The sequence below is a fragment of the Danio rerio genome, chromosome 3, assembly GCF_052040795.2.
Source record: "Danio rerio strain M-AB ecotype USA chromosome 3, GRCz13ab, whole genome shotgun sequence".
NCBI lineage: Eukaryota > Metazoa > Chordata > Actinopteri > Cypriniformes > Danionidae > Danio > Danio rerio.
Genome location: NC_141023.1, coordinates 49,278,799 through 49,293,880, shown reverse-complemented (window position 1 = coordinate 49,293,880; position 15,082 = coordinate 49,278,799). Strand labels below are relative to the sequence as shown.

General features: G+C 36.7%; 1 long non-coding RNA gene across 2 annotated transcripts; it reads left to right on the top strand.

Moving 5' to 3' along the window:
- The first annotated feature begins 10,771 nt into the window (after positions 1-10,771).
- LOC137490759 (uncharacterized) lies at positions 10,772-13,575 on the top strand. Of its 2 annotated transcripts, none has more exons than XR_015480170.1 (5): positions 10,772-11,232; positions 12,196-12,322; positions 12,499-12,584; positions 12,890-12,932; positions 13,030-13,575. It is a non-coding gene; the product is annotated as an uncharacterized LOC137490759 (long non-coding RNA). The 2 variants fall into 2 exon arrangements; XR_015480171.1 differs by having other exon boundaries at positions 10,772-11,682.
- The last annotated feature ends 1,507 nt before the right edge of the window (positions 13,576-15,082 follow it).

The following is a 15,082-nucleotide window of genomic DNA, read 5'->3' as shown; positions in this document are numbered from 1 at the left end:
TGTCCATGAAAAGAATCCTTATATTTGCTTGATGAATGCAGTTTCCTTCCTATTTTGAACTTTTTTTTTTTTTTAATTTTGAGACAGGAAGGTGGAGCAAAATATACTTTATCTAAGGCTGTATTTACACTGCAATGATTCATGCTCTATTATAATTTGCTAACTATATCCATATCCATAAATGTAACTTTTCAAAAATGTTGCAAATTTGATATAGGTATTCTGACCTGGATAGGCTTATGCTTTGTTTCCACTGATTCGGTACAGATTTATTTATTTGTTGCCACTGTAAATAAAAAAAGGACCAAAATACAACCCCTTAGGTGGAGGGCAAGTTGGCCCTCTGGGGCCCAGACTGCAAGTCTAGGGAGAGAGGTTGGCCCCTGGGTAGCTTTTGTAAGGGTACCTGGCTTAAAAGTAAGGTACCAATAGTCTGGAGCTAGAGCTACCCCACAAACTATTGAAAATACAGCAAGGAAAGTACCATTTTTAAATACACAGCCAAAACAGGAAACTGAATAATACAATGATAGGAGCTGATCAGTGAATATTGGTTGACTCAAGCTCAAACAAAGCTTGTCATCTTCTTGTGACAACCACCCAAATGACCAAAAAACAAGAATTTGCTGCATGTCCTCTATTGTTGTTTATGGGGCTGTTCACATCACTATCTGTGCATGCTTGCCACTCATCCACATTTAAAATAATAAACATGAGAGTGAAAAAAGATGCATTGTACGCGATCATCCCCAACAACTCATAACAACAACCCCCTTCCCTCCCCACCCCCATTCCAATAAGTGCCCCACACGGTCCTCAATTTAGACCAAAGCCCACCTTAAATGACCATCCTAGATTTGGCCCTGATGTAAATTGCAACTTTCTGGCATGCAACATACCTACCAAGGAAGGGTACTGTTGCCAGTGGAAATGCAAACCTAATCACAATGACCTGTACTACACTGAACTGACCGGTAATACTCAGTGGAGACTACTTATTAGACTCAACATGGAGTTAAAAAGGATTTTTAATGGGCACAGATTAAATTTTAATTCCATCTATTGTTTTTATATAATCTTAAAGGTCAGCAAAACAGAACATATGTTGGCATCCACCTGTGCAGACATGATTTGCCACCATTGATTTTAAATTGCAGAAGACTCACTAAGAGTGAAAAACCCAGTCTGTTATCTAGGATGGCAGATTGAAATGTACATAGCTAATTTATATCAAATTAAATTTTAACAGAAAATCAACCTGATAATATTTGTATTCCATTAGTATCCAATCTGTGCCAAAAGAAAATGGAATTGGGTCACTTCAGCCATGAATTGTTGACAGAGACAGAAGAACATTTTAGTTCTAGAGCAGTGTACAGATACTATTAATCTTCCAAGTCCTTGTGAAATCAAATTTACAATGTTTATTTTGTTAGCACATATTGTTATTCTTTAGGTGAACAATAGATCCATGCAAGTTTTGGTAATCTTCAATCAAAGTCTAACCATTGATTTTGTTTTTCGAGTAACGTCCTTCTCTGATTACGTCAATTTGCTAACTCCCGTCCCTACTCAATATTCCATTTCAATTGGAAGTACATCAGCATACTGTAACAAACTCTCAGCAACTTCCGGTTAACACAGACTTTAATATTTGCAGTCTCTTTTCCCAGTAGAAGTACACATTCAATGTCTATTTCTTCTTAAATTTCTATGAAGAAAACTTCTTGACAAGTTTATAAAAAACAATTCTTGAAACTGGCATTTAGACATCATGGGGTCTAAACTCAGGTGGGAGATGGATGCAACTTTGTGACTGGCATGCGTTCTAGTTCTTCAGAAATCTTGAGAACAGATTCCATGTGGGCCTGCCAGACAGAGATGAACTATGAAGGTCTTCTTCCAGACACCCATCTTTTGTCCCCGTCCACATAGGTGCCATCACATTGGCCTGCATTCCTGCGATCTGACAGTCTGTCACCCTGCTGTCAACTCAATCCTCAGCTGCGGCCTGGCACCAGTGAGCCCGAGTCATGACCTCTGATCATGAGCCATCTCCCTCTATCGCACAGCAGATTCACTTTCAGAGCCACATGTTGACTTGATGTCCAGATAGTAGGATAGATATAATAAAAAAGGAGACAGGGAGAGAGAGATATGACCAAGTCGTTCACTGCTGTCAAAACAACATGAAGCATCAGCCCTGGGCAAAGCACCCTACCTGTTCGGTCACCGCTCCTGACAGACTAAAAGAACCCCTGGAGTTAGCAGACATGTTTTATTGCGATCTGTCAGTCACTGAGCGATCAACACCTTCCTATAATGCAGAAGGATTTTAACACCAGAGAAAGACCTTTCTAACAGAGCTTGCTTTTGCCCCCTTTTCCATTGAAATGGCGCTTGTTCTGGTGAGACGTGTGAACCTTTGTTTCCAGCCGCCCACATTTACAATGGATTCAGAGCTGAATGATGATGTAACTGACAGATACTGCATAACCTGTTTATGAACAAATAGGCTGCTTTTACAGTTTTCTGTCTTTTAAGGTGGTCACACTCTCCTTTCTTTTCAGTTTTTTCAGTTTGCTTGATAGAGTAAAGGCCCCGGTATTTTTTAAACAAAATCCAAAAAATCTCTTTTTTTTTTTTTTTTTGTTGAGAGTTTGTTTCAGCAGTTCATCTAATCAAAACTGACCAGCTTTATGTTTTCTTTCCCTTATTCATTTTTTTTTTTTTTTGGCGCATGTACTCGTGTACGACTGGAAAACAAGTGTAAAGATGACATGCCATCTTTACCAGACTCGGGCAAAGTCCGCTTCTCTTTTCACTTCATCCCGATGCCCCAACTGACCCTCTTTGGCCCAAGGTAGTTGGTGGGCCAAAAAAGTAGGCCGCTGGCCCCGAGAAAGTCCAGCTTTGGCCCACACAGATCACAGAAATGACAGTGGAAATGCGACTGGCCTTGGGTTCCCCTGGCTCGCTCGCTTTAGGCGCAATAATGGAAACCCGGCTATTGGTCTTTACTCATTTAATGAGTGTGACTACTTTGATGTGATTTTTTTTACCCTCCCAGTTTGTTTCTCATTCCATAGGGGTGAGTCCAACAGACTCAAAAACAACACTTGCTAAATGAATACATTGTAGAGTCAAGTAGCAGAGCTAGGCAGATGTATCCATACATGTACGATCACTCATTTAGAGATTTTAACAACCCAGCCTCATTCTGATTACCTACCTCTATATACATTTCTGGAGAGAGCAAAATTCGTCTCAGGAGTTACTCTTTTGCATTTTTTTTTTTTCAGATGTAAAATTCTCTCGCTCATGTCATTTGCGCCTGCTGTTCTCACGTAAATCAACTAGACGCTGATGTGGACTGACTGACTGACCAACAGAACAATCCCTCACCTTCCCCCTTCCCTCAACTTAACCAATAGTGTTTAAAAAGCACTGATTGACAAGCACATCCCCTTATCTAAACTCAACAGACAGTGTTTTAAAAAGCAATCCAAAAACAAAAGTCCTAATTTTTACAACATTTTCAGATTTTACTATATTCTCACCCTTTTATTCACTTTTTAATTTTTTTTTAGCTTTTGTTTTTGTTTTACCTGCTTTCTAAAACCGTTTCTCAACAGACTCAAAACCCATTGTCCCTGCATCTTAAGCCCGCCGAGATACAAGGCTCATGCCTCAAGTAGCTCATGTTGAGCTAACTGCTCAAACTGGTAACTGCGAAAAAGCCATCCATACGAAGGTAAGCGGACAGCTGATAAGCAAAAAAAAGGGACCACATCATACGGGAGGTATGAGCGTTCGTTTTAAAGATGAAATGCAGCCATACCTACTTCTGGCTACATAATTTGCGACCTCCAGAAATGCATATAGGGCTACGTTTTCAGAATGAGCCTTTGTGAGCCACAATTGAATGTAGTCTATAGCTGATTAAGCATGTGGATAGATGGTAACTGCCTTCTGAGCCTACTAGTAGGCACAGAAGGTCCATTCTGACCCATATCTATCAGCTGATAACCACTGATAACGCCCATTCAATCTTGTGAAAGCATTTGAATCAGCTTGTTGAGTTGAGGCTATGCAAAGTGTGTGACACATTTACAACCCTGCCTACTGCAGCAGCGAGTGTTTGAAAACAATTTACCATAACTCAGCCTTTTCAAACTTCTTTTTGCCCTCAAATGAGAATTAAAAAAAAAAAAAAACTTAGTTTGAAGTATACTGGGGCCTTAGTTCATGATCATAGGGTCATTGATCAATGCAAGTTGTTGCTCTCAGGCACTCGTTGAAATCAGGGTCCTAGGATGAGAGTGGAGGCGATAAACCACTTAATTGAAATTGTAGTCGTGTGCCCCTTAAATCATCACCAGACGTTTCACCCTGCTAGAGATGAGCATGGTTGTTTCCTAGTCTAAGCATCTACTCACTTTTACTGATAATACTATTGGGGAACATCTGAATTTGACCACTGTGTATTCACATCACTGATTTGAGCTAGTCGTTTTAAACTCACTCAGCGTACAGTGCATTCTCTGAGCTTGAGAATCCTGAACAGCAATATTTTAAAGAAATATTTTGCAAAGAAATGTAAATTACCCCCTGATTCACTCACCCTCAAGCCATCCTCTGTGTATGCGACTTTTTGTTCTGTCACAGTTGGAGTAGTTTTAAATTTTATACTGGCTCTTCCGTGCTGTATAATGGTGTTGGGTAGTATCAAGCATCAAAAAGCCCATAAATCCATTGTAAATAATAAAAATAAAAAAGTGTGGGGGGATGGGGGGAGGGGGTGGGGGTTGATGGGTCGTGAGGTGATGGTGTATAACCAAACTCCATCATAAAGCATGGAAGAGCTAAGATAACATTTAAAGCTACTCTCAATATGTTTGTCTGTAAGGAAAAAGAAAATCATGTACCAAAGATGTCTTGAGGGTGAGTATATTATTGGATAATTAGTCTTTTTTGGTGAACTATTCCTTTAACAATTCATAAAAGCTAAATTGCTGTCTGACCATCTGAGATTTGGAGATGAATGCTAAAAGCATACAGCACACTGTGAGTGTATATTAACACCATCTGTTGTTTACTTTTGGCATCTGATGAAGCATTTGGATGTGGAAATGATTCCATGCGATGTAAGACTTAAAATCTGTATAGAGATCGATGCATCTGGAAATTTTGCCCTAGGGTAAGACGTTTGTTTTTATTTATTTATTTATTTTTTTATTTTTTTATTTTTTTGTCCAACAATATGCCGCTTGGTTTGAAAGCGACCTCTGTTGGATACTTTTTAATTCTATTTTTAATTATTATAATTTTTTTTAGATGGACTTTTTCTGGGTTAAGAAGTACCCAAAACTCCATGTACTATGGTCAAATCACTGTAAGACCCAGTCTTCAATACTTATTGCTGAAAATAAATGCAACAGCATAGTTGGAACTATGGTTCCAAAAATGGTAAGTGTTGCCATTTTAAAGGGAAATTGAACTAAATTATACGCTTTTCTTCAGATTGACATAAAAATTATCATAATAGAGGCAGTCAAGTGTGACAGACTTAAATATTTTAGTTTTGTGTTGAGATTTAGAGGGCTATTTCACAGCTCAAATCCATCATTTTTTTTTTCCTTTTTCAAAGGAAATGTGAGGATCCGCCTACATTTGATTTTAAAAACAACACCGTACCAGTGAAAAAAGGGGTAGCTGAAACAGGCTCACATTAGTTTTAAACTGACATTGACACACTAATAGCATAGTATTATTTGTTATTGGTCACTAGGAACAGCGCATGCACTGTAAGTTTTGAGAGTATGTTAAACATTAGCCCAGTGGGGAGGTTCATACGGTTAACTATTAACCAGCTGTCAATCAGTCTAAAGCAGTGGCTTGGTCAAGCAGGGTGACACCAGAACACAGAGCTTTTTGGGTAATACAGCCTCCCACATAGGTGTTTCTACCTTGATCACAAAACACAAGGGTCTTTTTATTTGTACTGTGTAAAAAAAAAAAAAAAAGTAAAGCAAAGGCATTTTTACATAAGTTTGACCAAGCTATGGATTGTTTTATAGCTTATTTTAGGCATGCCTTTGACTGTATGTTTGTGTAATAACTGTATGTTCAACCCAGAGGGGCAAATTGGGCCATTGCTCAGATGATGGGCAATCACAAACCGGTCTTCTAGAAGAATCTCAGCCTTATCATACAGCAGGTTTCTTTAAAAAAAAAAAAAAAAAAAAAAAAAAACCTCAATGATTTAGTTTATCATTGTGCTCATTTCCCATCAGGGTTGGGTGGGGGGGTGTTGCAGTTTGAGAAACTGGGCAGAGGGTAAAAATCACCCTGGAATGTATTAGGCCTTCTCGAGTTGGACTATCATACAAGTACACTGTTGTGTGATAAGACAGTATTAGATATCAAATATGATGAGATACTGTATAAGAAGGTCAGGGTAATGATCCTGTCATTGTAAGTTATTTTGATTTGTTTCCTAACAATTTTGGGAATTGTTCTTTATTATTATTATTATTATGAAGCTGGATCCCGTGTAACTGGAGGGTTAATGTGATTTACTGTTTTTATTCAAGAATGAAATGTGTTTTATTTCTCACCGTCATTGCTTTGACAGCTGTTTGGGCCAAAAAGGGATGATTTTATGTAAGCGTTTGCGTCATTGCAGGTCAGTATGACCCTGTATCAGCACATATTAATAAAAAAAAAAATACTAAAACCAAGCATTGGTCATTTCATTTCTGTGAAGGGTCAAAAAGCACAGGCACACTCTGTACAAATTAACATTCAGATGTGTTGTCATTCTCCATCTTTTTTTTTTTCTTATGCAAATCCTTTTAATTAGAGAGACCGTATTCTTCATCTTTTTCACATTTCTGCTTTGCCTTGAGATCCATTTATAATGTCAGCCATGGTTTCTTTCACAAAAACATGTGTAATTAAATTTTGAGTTAGTGTTTTTCAACCTCTGCGACCTTAAAATTACACAAGCAGGTTTGGTGCTTTACTGTAGCTTTGCTGCAGAGGGACTTTTAAGAATGTGCTTTATAAATGTTTTCCCCATAAATTACATTTTGGTTTATGGTTCGTATCATAGAAAAACAGCATACGAAAAAATAAATCAATTCAAAAAGAAAGAAGCGGTAGGTTTACTTTTTTTTATTTGCACTTTGACTCGGTCTGTTGTATCCTATTCTGCGGTGCGTTTCTGAAAACCATCGTTAGCCATCTAAGGTCGCAGGTTCAGTTGTTAGTTGTTTTGTTGTTTTAACATAGTTTGTTGATTTGCTGTTTCCCAAATCCGTCACTTCAACGAACATTCAAAAACTGCATCACAAACTTGAGCACTCGCAACTACACCTCTGAAACTGTAGTTAGAAAGTTACTGGCTGTGTTTTAGTCCCACTTACCCCCCCTATACCCTATTCATTTAGAACATTTGTAACATTCAAAGTTAGACATATTAAAAATAAAAAAAGCATGAAGGTCACCTGTCTTAGGTGTAATTTGCTTTCTAACTACTTTTACAGTTCAGTTTTAGCGATCTTCATGTTTACAATTGTGCTCTCTTTGCAGTGCACTTTGAAACCAGTGATGTCATTTTGAACACAGCCTCATGGCGAAAGCTATAGTTGACCTATTATTTAAAAATGGAATTAATGTTACATCTCCAAAGCTTGTGAAAACAAGAAACATACATTAATTCTTTTTATTTATAGTAGGTTATTTATTAAGTATCTGTACTGTATATGATATGGGTCCGCTGGTTAGTACTTTTTTTTGTGGTTTACAAGTGTCACATTGTAAAAGTAGACTTGTCTAAAAAAATAAATAAATAAAATATCCTACATAATAATAATAATAATAATAATAATAATAATAATAATAATAATAATAATAATAATAAATATAAAAATAACTGAAAGCAGCAATTAACGGGGCTCAAGCATTTTAGCAACGTAAGTTTAATTAGCAGTTAGGAAGTCTGTCAGTACTTTATTCGACAATTAAATAAATGATTAGAGTATTAGAGTTTATAGATTGAGCTAACAAATGTTTGATTACACACTCCGGGTTTTTTATACTTATTAATCTTTAATGAACATTTTTAGTGACCGATTTTATGTCAAAGTATTCAGTATAAGCAACCCTATATATAATGTGTAGATCAAGTCATGGCACCTTAGACAAAGACACTGCATGTCAAATATATATATATATATATATAATATTAATAGATATGTCATATTCTCAATAATATTTGTAATGAAAACATAGACCCTATATGTGTCATTTACATATATTTCAGTTTATATGGAAAGCGAGAGCATGTTTTTACCAAGAAGTAGTCACTTAGAGCATCAATGGGCATTTTACATTATAACTAACATGGTTCAAGAGATGAGTCTGTGACAGAGAAACTATGCATTTTGGGTAACACTCGTCACTACTTCATTCTTTTTCCAAACGATGCATCGTACTATGATAGTTCAGCAGGGAGTTTCCGTCATTGTTTGGGAAACGCACCCCTGGCTGGTTGAGGAATGAAAGCTGTACAGTTAACATTGGATAGATGTATAGCTTTCAAGAGTTCACATTTAGCTGATGATCGATAACAAAGCTTGTTTGGCATGCTGTCCCTGGAGAGAGCCCTGAGCTTATGAGATGCTCGAGCCGGGGGCTCCCTACCGTTTGCAGGGTGAGAGGGGAGTTTGAACTCAGGTAGACATTAAACTCAGGTAGAAGTTCCCCGGCTTATTTCTAAATAAGACATGTCAAAAGCATACTTTGGGTAATGAACATGATTTATTTATTTATTTTATTAGTATTATTTTTATAATAACCCGATCACGAACAGGTCACTCTGCATTAAGCCAATGTTTATTTAAAATTGGAAAGTACGAAAATGGTAACTGAAAAATGTGGTCCCCCTGAAACGGTATTCCATGTGTTAATTGAATGTGCAAAAATAAGCAATCAGCACAAATATATATATATATATATATATATATATATATATATATATATATATATATATATATATATATTTTTTTTTTTTTTTTTTTTTTTTTTGAAGTGTTAAAACAGTTAAACATAGTCAATTTCCCCTTAATATACCCCCTCTATTGAATAGTAATCTAGTATTCCTTACAAATCCCTCAGGATTTCTAACCATGTTGTGCTCCATACTCCAATTTAGTAGGTGGCGGAAAATGCACCTTAAAGTTGGTTTGCCAGGTGTTTACATGCACTTCAATGATGCAACGAAAATCTGCATACTCCATGTCTTAATTCGATTTCTCTTAAGTTCGTTTATGACCTTAATCAGATTAAAATATTTAAAATCACTGTTTACATGGTAGACTCTTAATCAGTGTTGTCTGAATTATTGTTATCCATGTAAATGTACTCACTGTTACAAACTGATGCATAAATACACAGTCCTTGTTTTCGTTCACTCTATGTGGTTCTAATTCATATTTTGATTTTCTCAGACACATCAAGGTAAGTGCCCAAAGGTTACTCTCACAAACTCACAGACACACATACAAACTTTAATTTGCTGTTGTACTCCATAAAAAAAATCCAGAAACTAAGCTTTTTTCAGCATAGGCCTATCTATAGGGTCAGTGGTGCCAACTGATGATCAACAGTTAAAATTACAAATTTGACCTTGAGGGAAAACTAGCAATAATCAAAAATGCATGATTATATAGTGCCATGGTTTTGCAATCAAAAAATATGGTTATAATGGAAGTCAATGGTGCGAAAACAGCCATCAACTGTAAATTAGGAAAAAAATAATAAGATCTTGCTGCACAAAATTGAACAATGAATCAAAGATGATGCTGTTGCCAATTTTCCACAGTCCAAGACTAATCAAACGAAATAAATAAATAAAAAATAGCCAGTCCACAATTTTAACATTGAAAATACATGATTGTGTTTTTTTTTTTCACCAAATCAATAAACTCATTCATGAATTTAGCAATTAAAGAGATAAAATCCTGTAATTTTCCAAACAATTTACAAACCCGATTCCAAAAAAGTTGGAACACTGTACCAATTGTGAATAAAATCTGAATGCAATGATGTGGAATCTCCAAATTTCAATATTTTATTCAGTATAGAACATAGATGACATGTCAAATGTTTAACTGCGAAAATATATAATTTTAAGGGGAAAATAAGTTGATTTTATATTTCATGGCATCAACACATTTCAAAAAAGTTGGGACAAGACCATGTTTACCACTGTGAGGCATCCCCTCTTCTTTTTACAACTATCTGCAAATGTCTGGGAACTGAGGAGACAAGTTGCTCAAGTTTAAGAATAGGAATGTTCTCCCATTCTTGTCTATTACAGGCTTCTAGGTGTTCAACTGTCTTAAGTCTTCTTTGTCGCATCTTTCTCTTTATGATGCGCCAAATGTTTTCTATTGGTGAAAGATCTGGACTGCAGGCTGGCCAATTCAGTACCTTGATCCTTCTTCTACTCATCCATGATGTTGTAATTGATGCAGTACACAGCAAATTCATCTGAGTTAAATTCTCGGTGTTGAAGCATTTCAGAGTAAAGTGTTGACGTTAAAGAGTTAGATTTTGATAAATGAATATAATAAGAGTTAGAATTGATTTTATTCAGTGCGAAATCAAGGAGTTATCTTTTCTACACTTGGTGGTGTTATTTCCAACATCCGGGAATTCATGCAGCCCCAGTCACTGAAGAATTTTCCAGACGCCATTTTCCATCTGAGGTTTAGAACAGCAACTGGTGAGTCAAACTACCTAAATGTTGGTATTTTACTGACTTTCTCTAAGGAAATACAGTTGTAAACATATTGTTAAGTTAATAACTTTAGAATGGAGTGACAATTTTAATCTTCTGCGGTTCATTCATGGTCGTTTGTGTATCTAGCTTAACTGCATTACTATTCACTTCTTTTCAAGAATGTTTTATATATGCTCACGCATACATAGTGCATAAAAACATCAAATGTACATGTTCAACACATTTCTGTCACGCTTAATGCCATTTTGTGCGTTGTTACCCATCTGTAAAATAAAATCGACACTTCTCCTTTAATTCGAAGCAAACTAGCGAGGGAAACCCCGGAGCAGCCTAACGTTACGTTAGCCTACTCTGCCCGGATGCTAACGGCAACACAGGACGGTTTCCATAAGCTCTGGAGAGTTTCTAAAACATATCTGGTGAGTAAATGAACATATGCTTACTTGTAAAAGGCTTCCTGACTAAAACATATGATTGTTTGTTATTCGTGTACGTTAATTTGGTTGTTTTAAACACCGCGGCCCTTTTAAACTGGTTCATTCGTGGCCGTCCATATACCGTTAGTCCATAGACTCGCGTGATAACGTACGCTTGAATTATATTAAGCGTTGACAACCAATAAAGTCGGAATGTTAACATTAATGTCTTTAAATGACCGCGTTTGCACTTTCGCAGACTTTTAAGGTTACAGAAGTCTCCCGGAAGTTGTGGGACTAACATTAACGTTATCCCGCAAATGCACAGAGACTCCCAGATGCCCAAGTAGATGCCCGCAAATGAATGATAATCTCCCGGAAATCGCGCGTCTCCCGCCCGGTCATTAAACACTTTGCACACCCCTCTCCACCGCATCCCTCCCAGCTCTTCAGGTACGTCCCGCGCAAGTCACCCCCACCGTTCTTTAGGTACGTCGCGCGCAACTCATCCCATTGTTCTTTAGGTTCTCATTTCTCCCGCTACCTCACGCAAATCAACTCTGTATCCCCCGAAAATGACTTTTCCCAACTCGGGATGTCTGACGTTAGTAAGTTAGGCTATTTATGTAGTCAGGAACATCTTAGTCAAGCTTTTTCTCCCGCATGATATTGTGCTTAAAACTATAGGCTAAACTTAGCATGTACTGTGCACAACATTTCCGTTTTATTAAAGACAATTTAGTGCGTTGTAAACAGCCACCTGTCTGTAAAATTAATCAACTGATTCATATTTGAGCAGCCTAATGATGATACAGGTTTGATTTGTAGATTTATTATCAATAATCAACATCTGAATCAAAAGATATCTGAAAAAGTGTGAGGCATACTTTGTGATGTTCATCTCTCCTTTTTATCTGAAGGTTATGCATATGTGTTAGATACTATTTTTTTGTTGTTTTTTAACAGCCACAGTTCTCTATACAATAACACAAGACCCTGTGACGGTGGCTGATTAGAGACGGATGGTGTATTTCCAGAGTTGGTGAAATGACCAAGCACACCTTCTTGGTCATATGTGGTGATAATAATGAAGGTATGTTTGATAAAGTTCTGTATTTGTTTCACAATAAGCTGAGAGGGTATTAGAGCATTAAAGAATAATGAATGACATGAAGGTGATAAGTTTTGTATTGTGGGTGAACTGTTACTTAAATAATGTTTTGCTCTTTACTTTGCACTTTTCCTCTTCTGCTTATCCTAATATTTTAGGTTATATTTGGACCTGAAACATCTGCTAGACTCCAGTAAAGGTGGCCTCAATACTGGACCTGAAAGGGCCTAACAAGTTGAATCTGGTAAAGAAACACGCACACACTTGCACGCACGCACGCACACGCTTACAGAAAACTGTTGTTTATGAAGTTTATGAATATTTTTTACACTGTGGCCAATATTTTGGGGAAGTCAGCATCACTAAAATATAAAAGATTTTAAGCTCCTCTAAATTTTGCTCCAAGTGTTGTGTTAAATTCAGGATTCTGGACAGACAGCTGCCTGTTTTTCCAGTTCTAGTCATAGTGGTTAACCTAATTGTTTTTGGAGATCCAACAGTGATGTATGTGTTTTTTTCTACTTTTCCATATCCTGTCACATCAACCAGCTGGGAGAGTCAAGTTGTGGATCATCATGAAGATTTTCAAAAGGTGAGTTTAGATTTCTTGAATGTTTTATTTACTTTAAATGTTCTTTTAAATATATCATAGAATTTGATTGCAATTTGTTTTCAAACATTTTTCTTAGTCATGCTGGAGTTTTGAAGAGTTCTGAGATGAGCATCACCCTACAGTATATCCGTGCATCAGGAACCACCAGACGAGCGATCAGCAGCTACTACATCGTCATGGATAAAAAGGTCATCCTGTGGCTGGGAAGCACTTCATTCACAGGACATGCTTGATGAGATTTCCTAGCTCCAGTTTGTTTTCACACAAGTTTACAGCATTTATACCTTCATTTAAACTGCTCTGTTTAATATGGAGGACCAAGGAAACACCAGAAGTGAAAGATTTGCAAGCCAAGTTGTTTAAAATGTAATTTCAGAAGAAAACTATGAGTTCAGATGTAAACTATGAGTGACGATATATTGAACTTTCAAATTGCTCTGATAACATCAAGTTTGGACCAAAGGACTGAAACAGCCTTTTTGAGCACTGGTCATACATATTTTGTTGATACTGTCTGTACTAATAAAACATTTAAAGCATATTTGACATTGTTGCATTTTAATAACTGAATGAATTGTTGAAGTGGTGAATGTTTTCAAATAAAATGTTTTTTCTTTTGTAATTTACAGTCTATTTGACCTTTTTACCATATTTACACTCAAGAGAGTTGAATAAAATAACAATATATTACACCAGGCGGTGTTAAATATAGTTAAATTTTTTAACTCTGCCCAGAGTTTAAATTAACCCTTACTTCGGTGTCAATGTGCCAACCCTTTTGAAAGTGTTGATTTAACTTTGTTTTGAGTGGACCCCATGAGACACTTTCAAAGTGTTGAAATTAACACCCATAGAGTTGTTTTGGGTCCCCATATTTTGCTGTGTATGTGGTCTGGCATTGTCATGTTGAAAAATGCAAGGTCTTCCCTGAAAGAGACGACGTCTGGATGGGAGCATATGTTATTCTAGAACTTGGATATACCTTTCAGCATTGATGGTGCCTTTCCAGATGTGTAAGCTGCCCATGCCTCATGCACTCATGCAACCCCATACCATCAGCGATGCGGGCTTCTGAACTGAGCGCTGATAACAACTTGGGTTGTCCCTTTCCTCTTTAGTCCGGATGACATGGCATCCCAGTTTTGCAAAAAAAAAAAAAAACCTTCAAATTTTGATTCGTCTGACCACAGAACAGTTTTCCACTTTCCCACAGTCCATTTTAAATGAGCCTTGGCCCAGAGAAAACGCCTGCGCTTCTGGATCATGTTTAAATATGGCTTCTTTTTTGACCTATAGACTTTTAGCTGACAACGGCGAATGGCACGGTCGATTGTGTTCACCGACAATGTTTTCTGGAAGTAGTCCTGAGCCCATATTGTGATTAACATTATAGTAGCATTCCTGTTTGGGATGCAGTGCCGTCTTAAGGCCCGAAGATAACGGGCATCCAGTATGGTTTTCCGGCCTTGACCCTTACGGACAGAGATTGTTCCAGATTCTCTGAATCTTTGGATTATATTATGCACTGTAGATGGTGATAACTTCAAACTCTTTGCAATTTTTCGCTGAGAAACTCCTTTCTGATATTGCTCCACTATTTTTTGGCGCAGCATTAGGGAAATTGGTGATCCTCTGGCCATCTTAACCTCTAAGAGACACTGCCATTCTGAGAGGCTCTTTTTATACTCAATCATGTTGCCAATTGACCTAATAAGTGGAAAGTTGGTCCTCCAGCTGTTTCTAATATGTACATTTGACTTTTCTAGCCTGTTATTGCTACCTGTCCCAACTTTTTTGGAATGTGTAGCTGTCTTGAAATCCAAAATGAGCCAACATTTGGCCTGAAATTTAAAAAAATTTCTCGCTTTCAACATTTGATATGTTATCTATATTCTATTGTAAATAAAATATAAGTTCATGAGATTTGTAAATTATTGCATTCCTTTTTAATTCACAATTTGTACAGTGTCCTAACTTTTTTGGAATCGAGTTTGTAGTAGTTTTGATCAGGACTGAGGATGATTAACAAATGCAAAAAAATAAAATAAATAATAATAATATTAAAAATAAATAAATTATAAATATATATAAATATATATATATATATATATATATATATATATATATAT